The following is an 11,129-nucleotide window of genomic DNA, read 5'->3' on the forward strand; positions in this document are numbered from 1 at the left end:
TCAGTACTGATTTTCACAGTGGTTGTACCGGTCTACATTCCTACCAATGGCAGAGGAAAGTTCATTTTCCCCCACTCTCCTCCAGCATTTGTTATTGGTTGACTTCTTGATGATGGCCATTCTTTGTAGATGTGATGGAACCTTAGTGTTGTTTTAGTTTGTATCTGTTTAAAATTATTTTCAATCTTCTATTTATTTATGTATTTGGTACAGGATCTCACTATGCAGCTTAGACTCTTAGTGATCCTCCTGTTTTGTCCTCCTCCGCAGTGAGATTATGGGCATGCACCACCATGCCTGGTTTTGGTGGTCTGCACTGCATTTTCAGGTTTTCAGGGCTGGTGTGGCCAGGAAACTAACTTGGGTCCTTGCACTTGCCAGTCAGGTGCTTAGAGCATAGAGCTCTCTCCCCAGCCCTAATTTGTATCTCTTGAGTGACCAATAATGTTGAATGTTTTCTCATATATTTATTTGCCATTTGTATTTCTTTTTTTTTTTTTTGCTCAGAATGCCCTCAGGGTCTTTTTTTTTCCTGTACTGTGCTGGTTTTATCACAGTAGATTTGTTGTATAATTTCAGGTCAGGAATTGTGATGCCGCCTGCCTTGCCATTGTTTCTCAGGAGTATATTTGCTCTTGTTTGTCTCTTCTGACCTACAATGTAATTTAGGAATGTAGTCTCTAGATCTGTGAGGTATACTGATGGTATTTTAATGGGGGTTGCCTTGCGTCTGTGTAGACAATTTTGGTAGTTTGTCCATTTTCACAATGTTGGTTCTTCCCATTCAGGAGCAAGGAATATCTTTCCATTTTCTGAAATCCTTCTCATACTACTACCTCAGAGTACCATCATTTTCACTGTATAAATTAGTTACTTCCAAGGCCCTGGAAGCTGTCTCAGGTTCATTCTGGTTTCTGTGAAGTTTGGTGGGGGGCAGGACAAAGCCAGCAAGGTCCTATGAGGTTGATTGTTAAGGTGTGAGCCTCTGAGGCTCTTAATGTGGTTCCCAACAATCTTTTGCTCACTGAGTCCTATGCAGCCATATCACTAACAGTCATCCAGTGTCATTACAAATAGCAGAAACCACGATTAGAAAAAAAATCCTATGAAATATGAGATATGAGTGTGTATATGTATGCCTGGATATGCACCACACACACATAATGAAAACAAAAGGGTTGCATAAGTTGGAATCATCATGTTTTTTCAAAACTTGGCCAAAGCAATAATATTTCAACAATCATGTTAGCTATTAGGAATATCTGTTAAAACATTTGAAATAACCTAAAATCTTATGGGAGAGCACTTTTCTATAAACTTAACATTTTATTTCATAACTTTGTTGTATGTGCTGCAGGGTGCTGCTGAGAGTGTAACAGTATTTCTTTTGGCATAATAGAAAAAGTGCCAATGAGAGAAATGAAATATTTTGCTTAAAATTTCATTGTTTTCAACTTGTATTTTACCTTTGCCATCCCTTTCTCCATCCTCCCTCCACCCACCACCCTCTTGACCACCTTTTTTGCATGTTTTTGCTGTCCAGCTGCACCACTCTGATGTTCATAACATCGATATAGCACGCTGCCAACAGAAGAAACAATGGACACCTCAAGAATAGCAGTAGATGCTTGATCACTGTGACAGAAACTGGCTCCCAAGAGCCACTTAGTCGCTCCCATGGGAAGAGAACATGTGGGACTGACAATCTTCCCTCAGCAAATTCTGCTTTTGGAATCCATATCAGACTTTTCTTTCCAGTGAGTAAGTTCTCGGTATCATAGCAGCATAGATAAGTCTCTGTGCATAGTAAATATACCAACCCCCCATTCAAGTCTTACCACATATATTCTCTTTGAGGCTACCATATGTCAAGGATATCAGGCCTACCACACTGCCTGCCATTTGCTGCAATAAAACAAGATTGAAAGTCAGGCTTCCCGGTTCTATTAGGTTACAGGCTCAGAGACAATTCTAAGACAGCTCTTAGTTGTACCTTTTAGTTCCAACTGCTTGTATATAGAAGAAAAAATAACCCTTCAAATTACATGAAATATTTGGATGGAAAGAGATTCATCTCTGCAAGTAAGAGGGATGGGAAACTCAGGAAAATGAGAGAGGGGAGAAACTCAATAGTGAGTTCATTGGGTTTTTATTAACTGTAATTTGGGTCCAGTGAAAACTAGCTTTTTAGATGAAATTTAGTAAAATGAAATCTAGAAGGACTGACAAAAAGGCTATGAGGAGCAGAGCTAAACATACTTCAACTCCCTTTTAAACTAACATTCTGTTCTTCCAAACATCACACAATCAGCCTTGAGGGCAGAAATGAGACAAGATAATTCGGGACTCCAGATTGTTGCAGTCTCTTTCATTTGGATTGTAAAGTTGTGTGCAATTGCATCACATTTCTTATCAAGTACTTTTTGATATTTATATTGTCTCCTCATGGCTTCATTCTGGGCACTCTGAAATCATGTATTGTCAACTATTCTGTGACAGAGAGGATCTATTGCAAGGCTTTAAAAGAATCTTGAAGTGATGTGAGAGGCAAAATTCTCTGAATCCTTTTCATTCTCTGCAATGCTTACAATTATAATTAAAGACATGACGTGATGTGATTAGAAAAGTATATTTTGTATTTAATACACTAATAAGGCATCTTAGTTAGAACCCATTTTTAAAAAGTGTCTGGAATTCTTATACTTTCATTTACTTGAATATTATTACTAGTCATCATTTTCATTTTGTGTTAGTTAGACCCAAAAGATAATTGTCCTCCTCAACAGAGTGGATCAATAAAAGAAATGAACAAATTAAGGCCAACCACTAGTAACAAAATCTTAGGCAGCTGTATTGATTTAGTTTTGTCTTTCTCACAGTGGAAGTTTGGGAGTGTTCCAGAGTAAGTCCAGTGCATTAATGGAGGTCTTGGTGGAGATTCTTCTTCACCTTTGCTTTCTGAATAACCCCAGCTTTCTGACTTACATGGGACTGAACCAACAGTGAAGGTATCTGACTAAGAGGGATTCTGATCTAGAAAGATTATTGATTTTTCTCTGCCCTCTGCTTAGGGCACATGTCATTGTAGAGTCTCTACATCTATTCATAAGTCTGAAAATATATATCTTTAGAATTTTTGAGACTGTATTCTGAAAAATAATAAAATAATGTACCAATCCATTACTCAGTTACTGCTGTTTCTATGTAGACTTTGCATAGACTAAGGTTCTCTAAGTTTTGTAATCAAATTGTTATAAAGTAGAGTACAAATGAAATCTATTATGTAGCTATCTGTAGATAATCCATTATGTAAATAAAGTTGGAGCTTTCCTGAGTTAACAAGGTTTGATGCATACTGAAAATTGGACAGCACCATAGAAATTTTTTACCTGGATTACCTTGAGATGTGAGTACTGATAACTCTAACACTGACCCAGAATAGAAATGAAATGCATAGAATCTTCTCTGTTCTATTATCATTTTCTTTTCTCTTTTTTTTTCTTTGTATTTGAATCCAAGGATCCATATAATTAAAAGTCTCTGTCCACCTAGCATAATTACTTTTCAAAAATTACATATTCAGGCTATTCTTTAAAGATGTATCACTTTTAGATTTAATTTTGATTACTAAGATTCAAAATACTGATCCATTTAGAATATGATGATACTATTTGACTTGTTTTGTGCTTAATAATGATTTTAAATTCAGTGAAGTTTCAGCACACTGAATATTCCCCACAAAATTGGAAGACTCATACACTTGCTGTGGTCATACTGAATGCTAATATACTTTACAAAAATACATTTACAGATATCATTGGAAACTGAACTTTTTATAAGGACTGATTTAGTTATTTTTATCATTTGTATAGATTTACATTTATCAAATAAGTAATTGTAGAGGAGTTCAAGCTAAACTATTTCCACAAATACAGACCCAGCCAAAAAGATTACTAAAATCATCTTGAGAAGCCCTTTTTTGAGATGACAATAAGATAAACAAAAATCATTTAAAATAGTAATCTTCACTTTGTGCAGAAAAATACAGTAAAATGTATTTATGTTATGTCTGTTTTTTGAATACTCAGGTATTAATCCTCAAGTTAAGGTAAAATATCATATGTTATATTATTTCTATTTGGGTTTTGCAATTAAAAATTCTCCTGCAGTCTGTTAGAGAAGACTATGGAAAGTCTGTTCTTGGAACAAATTTTTGATAAACAACTTGCTGTATTTGATCTTAGAACATCTGAATTGAATGCTAGATGTAGAAGAGAAAAAGATCAAGTCAACAGTATTTAGTTTTAAAAGATGAATAATTAAGATAGAATTTATGACTGCTGTTAAAGATGTCTAGGGAGAAGAATAGAGCAAAAAAGAAAAAAAAACAAACAAACAGTTCCACTCTCATGTTTGATTAAGTACAATATGTACTAACTTGTGTATATTTGTGCCTAAAAATTCTCTATTAAAATTCTAAAAAATCAATTTAAGACTAAAATTAAATGGATAAAATTTATAGCTTTATTATCACAACAGTTTTAATTTTTAAGATGAGATTAAATAAAAAGATCAAGGCTCCAACATTGTTATTTTTAGTAATTTTTTAAAGGAGTGCTGCATTATGGAAATTACTAATTGAAACCAAACATTTTCAATTAAATAAATCACAAGTTATAGTAAGAAAAATTTTCCTTTAATTTTCCTGATTGTAGTTTATCTTCTCAGACAAGGTATAAGGACTATAACTTTTCATGTTTTAATATCTTATTTAGGTACTTGACTTAGTCTGTATGTCATAATTATACATTTACTTAAATACAGCTATCCTTTATTTTATGCTTTCTTTAATGGAAAAAAGAAACTGAATGCAGTTGAATTTTTATTTTTAATAGATTGTCAAGTTGCTTTTACTGGAGAAAAAATTATTAAACTTCACTGACTTTTTAAAGATATAAAAGTCTGTGTCCAATATTAAATGTCTTTTCTATTTGATTCTATGGATACAAATACATGAATTTCATATTTCCTTACATATATTTGGAAGTACTGTCATTAACTTTCTCCAGATGATTGGAGCTTACTGCAGTTTGCTCAAGGAGCTTATTGCCTAAGAGGTGGCCCTTGTGAGAAAATTCTAAAAGAGTAAGGCAACACAATGTAGCAATTCAGAGTCAAATCGCATAAAGGATTCTCAATGTTTGATAGTCTTCACTAGTATGCTTATCATTTACTTAATAGAATAATAGGATCTGAAGCATTTAGGAGTATTTTTAATTTTAATTTTTTTAAAATTTTTTTTTTGGTGTAACTGGGTATTGAACTCAGGCACTTGCACTTTCCAGGCAAGCGCTTATTCTACTGAGCTATCTCCACGGCCATAGTAATATTTTTCAAAAAGGAAATATTCTTTTGGCTTAGGAAATAAGATGTGTCATTTTCATTGTTGTGTTCTCTATATTTTAGGAAGCCATGAATGCATCAAGAGGTAATACAATATCTGAGTTCATACTCCTGAGTTTTTCCTGCTCCAGAGAGGTTCAGATCCTCTTCTTCTTGCTGTTCTCTGTGTCCTACATACTGACGCTGATGGGAAATGGGGCCATCGTATGTGCAGTGAAGGTGGACCACACACTCCATACCCCCATGTATCTCCAACTGGCCAACTTCTCATTCTTGGAGATCTGTTACATCAATACTACAGTTCCCAATATGTAAAAAGCTTCCTTTTTGAGTATAAAACCATTTCTTTTACAGCCTGCTTCCTCCAATTCTACTTTTTCTTCTCCTTGGGCACTGCTGAGACATTCCTACTGCCTCTCATGGCTTTTGACCGATACTTGGCCATCTGCCAGCCTCTCCACTACCCTACCATCATGAACACTTGTCCCTGCTTAAACTTGGTTGTCTTCTGCTGGGTGACAGCCTTCCTCTGTTATCCAGTCCCAATCTATTTTATCACTCAACTCCCCTTTTGTGGCCCAAATACCATTGACCACTTTGTCTGTGACCCTGGGCCTCTTCTGGCCCTGTACTGCATCCCTGCACCTGGAATTGAGCTCTGCTATTCTTTATTGAGCTCATGTATTATTTTTGTCACCCTCATTTTCATCCTCACATCCTATACCCTGGTTCTCAAAGCAGTGTTTCAAGTGCCCTCAGGAGCTGGTAGACAAAAAGCCTTCTCCACCTGTGGCTTCCACCTATTTGTGGTGTCTCTATTCTATGGAACCATCATGGTGATGTACATAAGCCCAAACTCTGGAAGTCCACCTGGGACACAGAAGATTGTAACCCTTCAGTGACTCCACTTGTGAACCCATTGATTTACAGTCTCCAGAACAAGGATATGAAAACTGCCTTGAGAAAAATTCAGATGTGCAGAAAGATTAGTCAAAATTAATGACATCTCGTAGTGGGTTGATAACTGGTAGTCAATCTGTAACACCACGTTGAACTGAACCAGTGGGTTTCATGATATGGGAGGCCCACCTGAGTATTGTTGCCATCAGCATAAGAGGAAGAGCTGCAGAAGAAGAGAAGTGGTTGGATGCTGTTTTCTTTCTTGAAGGAGCTTGTTATGCTGGCTTTTTTTTCCTGGTACCAGGGACTGAACTCATGACCCTGCACTTGCCAGGCAGGCAATTAAGGCAGTGAGCTGTCTCCCTGGCCCCATGCTGTCTTTTTGAATAAACTCAGCTGTTATCATCATCAGAGAATATTGGGACCTTGTTGATGAGAATAGTATGGTTCACTTCAGGGGAGCTCTGGTCCTTACCTTGAGCAATGCTTCCTGGCTCCAGAGGGGGAGACAGTGCACTGCTCAGTTTCCTGAAGGAATTTGTTGTGCTGGCTTTCTTGATAGGATCTCAGCTATTATCAACATCAGAGGAGATCAGGACCTCACTGTTGCTGAGGACAACTGTGATCCTTTTCAAGGGACCTTGAGTTTTGTTTCCTGCTCTAGTGCAGATCCCTCAGCTTACTAACACAGATTCTTCATCCTGCTGGCACAGACTTTCTGGCCTCCACCACTAGCCCTGGGGCCTTTCTAGTACTGATCTCTGAAACATGCCTGCATGAAATATTCTCATGGGCTCTAGCCTCTACTTGGACTTATTATGAGCCCTAGATCTTCAGCTGTACTCATGCAGGATACTGTTGTGGGATCCAGGCCCTTAGCTGAATTCTTTGGTCTTCAGTGTGGGAACAGATTTCTTCCATTCTTTGTATATGATTCTTTGGGTGACTATTATAAAACAATCTTGTAATTAAATGTTGTTTTCCCTTGTAAAATGCCAAACTACAACAGTCATGAAAGAATCATGTTTTTCCTTATTTCTTTTTCCAATATTTCTTTTGCCAGTTAAAAATAGGTCTATATTTATTAGCACTTAGAGAGACACACACTCCAAATCTGCTTTCTGATGTTCAAGTACTGAGCAATAACATCTTAATTAAGCAGTCATCACTTGCAAATCAGAATGTGATAGATAAAAATTTGAATTAAATGATCTGGTTCTCTATTTGCATTCTTCCTTTACTCTGTCCTTTAATAATTTCACCAATTTACCTGAGATCATAGTCTTTTTTTTCCTCCATCATTTTATTGAGAAACAAATAGCAATGAGAGAGTTTCAAATCAAATTGGTAGGACAGTTTCAATAATCAACACATTGCATACTCTCTTCCTAGTGGTTATTTGCTGTACAAGATGCAGACATGATATCCTATTTACAAATACCATTAGAACAAATCCCTCTATTCATTAAGAGAATGCAGCTGTATAACTATCCTAACCATTTTGAATACACAGATACAAAATGGACATTCATCTGTATCCCCTTTTTATGTTAAGTTCTGTTATTTGAATATTATACATGTGTTAACTCAGCAAAATATTCTAAAAGAGTCCAATAGTCCATAATAATATTGGGTCTTCCACTTGACTGGCAATGTCAGAAATTGTTGACCTGAGTCCCCTACAGCTCAACATAACACCATGGCTTTACTTCTTATACTTCGTTTTTATACTTTTATGCTGGATGGTTAAGACCAAGATAAAACAGGACCTATGCAATAAGAGTTGCAGCTTTTGGGTCTGATAAGGTCTGTGAAATCCCCTCAGGATTTATGCTGAGATCCTTTACCTCAGATTGTAGCACCTTTGTCGGTGTCAGCCATGTGGATGAGTCACGGCCATTGCTTGGCCAATGTGCTCTCTGTGAAAGCCTGAGAGAGTGTTTTCTCTCCATGTGACTCTCCTTAAACACACTCTACACCATTGATCACTTTCCTCTTTGGCCCCATAATCTCCTTGATCAGAAAATTGGAGACACTACCAAGTTACATGTAAGGTCACAGTCTTAATACTCAACTTCAAGTAAGGTCAATTTTACTCTGACATTTGGCTTTTTTGGCCTACATATCTCTTCTCTTCTCTATCGGAACAACAAAACATTTACACAAACAAAACATTGGCTTTTAGTTGAGGTAGAAGTAAATTTGTATTCATCAACAAATCATAACTGAACCTAATTTTTATTTCATGCTAAAGTGATTAGTATGAATCTATGTCACTATCTTCCCAATTTGTTTGTTTCACAATTATTTAAATGGTGTTTTTAAGGGTTGGGAAGGTAGCTTAGTGGCATAAGCATCTACATGGCAAGTGCAAGCTTCTGAGTTCAATCTCCAGTACTAGAAAAAAAAAAGTTTTTAAAGGACAGCTTCCTAAGTCTCCAAGTTGCCTATATCAAACTCTTTGCAGTCAACTCTAGAAATCTTTACTTTCAATTTGATCTAGTTGCATCCGATTTAACTGTCCTGTAATAATCTAAAATGCTCTGATAGAGCATATTTTTGAGTAGGTATGTTATATTAGGCAAAAACAAAGAAAACAAGACAAAATAAACAAACAAAAAGCTGTTAGTTGAGGGAAGAGAAAGAAGTTACTAGGAGCTCCATAGGTGATACAAGCATGCAAGTTGGTAGCAGCAGCAATTTCTTTTGCTAACTCAATTTTCAAGTCCTCCATTTATAAAATAACAGATTATATCTTCTTATCTTTTCTTATCTATGTAAGAAAATTTAAATTTCTGGAACTTTACATTTCGAAAGAAGATTGTTATGTTTTTATAGGTGAAAAAAATCAAATTGAGCACATGGCTCAGACGTCATAAAAATAGAACAAACTCTACTGAGTCTAAGATGTCTAGATGAAGACTGACACAGTGGAACTTGATTTTGTAAGGTGATATTGTCCACCTATCTGGTCAAATAATCTAGGCAATTGACATCTAGGGTTAATATTTGTTTCATTCATTTAAAAATCATCTACTTATCTCATGACATGCAATGGAATTACACAAATGCAGAAGACAAAATTCTTCCCTTTCTAACACATTCTAAGATAAATAAGCATAATGCATAACACTTGAAAAGTTGTAATCATAATAGCAGTAAAATACAAATAAAACTATAAATATAAAAATGTTAAAGTATGATAACAGATACTTTTGATAGGATGGCCAGGGAATGTTTTTGTAAGGGGGTGATATTTCAAAATACAAGAATAGGGAGCCTGCCTCTTAGCTCAGTTCTTTAAGTGGCTGCTTCAGCAAAGCAGTCAGGCTCAGGTTGCTGTAGTTCGATCCCCACAACTGAAGCCAGCCAAACCTGCCCTGAAGGCATTCGGAGCAAAATACAAGAATGAGTGCAAAACTCTAGTACAGTGGAGAAACTTACAGCAGCTGAGTATGCAGAGTTCATCCTATTGGCATGCAAGCCAAGTTCCCCCAGGCAAAGTATGAACATGCATACAATACCAAAGATCACATTAATTATGCAAAAACATGCCAAATGCAAATACTTACTTTTCAATAAAAAACTGTACCATTGAAAGCTTTGTTTCTGTATGTGTGTGAGTTGTTAATGTCTGAGTATTTTTCTAATCTAAAACCTCAGTATTCTGGTTTCATTGCAATATTAGTGTTTTGTGATAAACAAGTGAGTTTTGGGCTACAGTTTGGGTTCTTGGCTACTAAAAAGTTTACCATCACTATTCCAGGGCAAGTAAATATCAAGCAGAAAACACATATATGATAGTGACTTTAAAGAACAGGAAAAAATTAATTTAGGCAATTAAGAAGGAAAATGGCATATGAAGCAGAAAATGTAGGGAAGATCAGAATCGAGAACCTTCTGGACCTGTTATATGTGATGTGCTGGGGAATCCTCAAAGTATAATATAATAACAGGAAACCTGGCCAAGAATCCAACCACACTCTTGACCTCATCTTAGCTTCACATCAGTTTACTTACATGTTACTTATATGTATTTTTTTAAAAAAATTTTATTGAGAAATAAATATGAATGAAACAGTTTCACAGCTGATTAATAGGACAGTTTTTATAATCAATACATTGTACATTGTTATCTTCTTAGTGGTTATCCACAGTACAAGAAGCAGACAGGATATTCTGTCCAAACACTGTTAGTACTATATGTATTTTTATTTCATTAGATTTTACCTGTGGCATCTAAGAACTGACAAAGAGGCACTGATAGTAAATCATAGAAATAGATTAATGGAACAGAACAGAGATTTCAGAAACACAGCCACATATACAGAGAACTGATTTTCAACAAATTTCAAAAACTGTTCAGTGTATATTGGTTGGTAGTTTTATCAAGTGATGCTGGATTGTTGTAAATCCATATCAAAATATTTAATATTTGAAAACCTCATAAAATATACAAAAATTTATGCCATACACATAAACCGAAAAAAGGGTTAAATAAGAAAAGGAACACAAGACAAGTAGCAAACAAAAGATTAAAAAAAATCAGGCAAATTTAGAAAAGAAAGTCACATTTTTTTAAATTAGAGTTTGATTTGTTTATTCATAAGGTTTTGACAGCACATTGAAGAGATAGGAAAGATAAAGGAAGCCTTTATTAACTCCAAAGACAAAGAGAGGACAAAGGGAAGATGGGGCAGACAGCTCCTCTGCCCCGAGACAAAGAAAACTGAGGCTTTCATGGACTTTTCTTTTCTTAGGAACAAGTATTTTCCAACAACTGTTGAAATGCTAAATTTTAAATCCCTATAGAATGTGAAAAAATA

At 35.7% G+C, this 11,129-nt stretch overlaps 1 pseudogene; it reads left to right on the forward strand.

The window, feature by feature from the left end:
* Positions 1–5,472: 5,472 nt before the first annotated feature.
* Positions 5,473–6,403, forward strand: LOC101578735 (annotated as a pseudogene).
* Positions 6,404–11,129: the final 4,726 nt, after the last annotated feature.

Source organism: Octodon degus, unplaced genomic scaffold (genome assembly GCF_000260255.1).
Source record: "Octodon degus isolate 3935 unplaced genomic scaffold, OctDeg1.0 scaffold00189, whole genome shotgun sequence".
NCBI classification, from domain to species: domain Eukaryota; kingdom Metazoa; phylum Chordata; class Mammalia; order Rodentia; family Octodontidae; genus Octodon; species Octodon degus.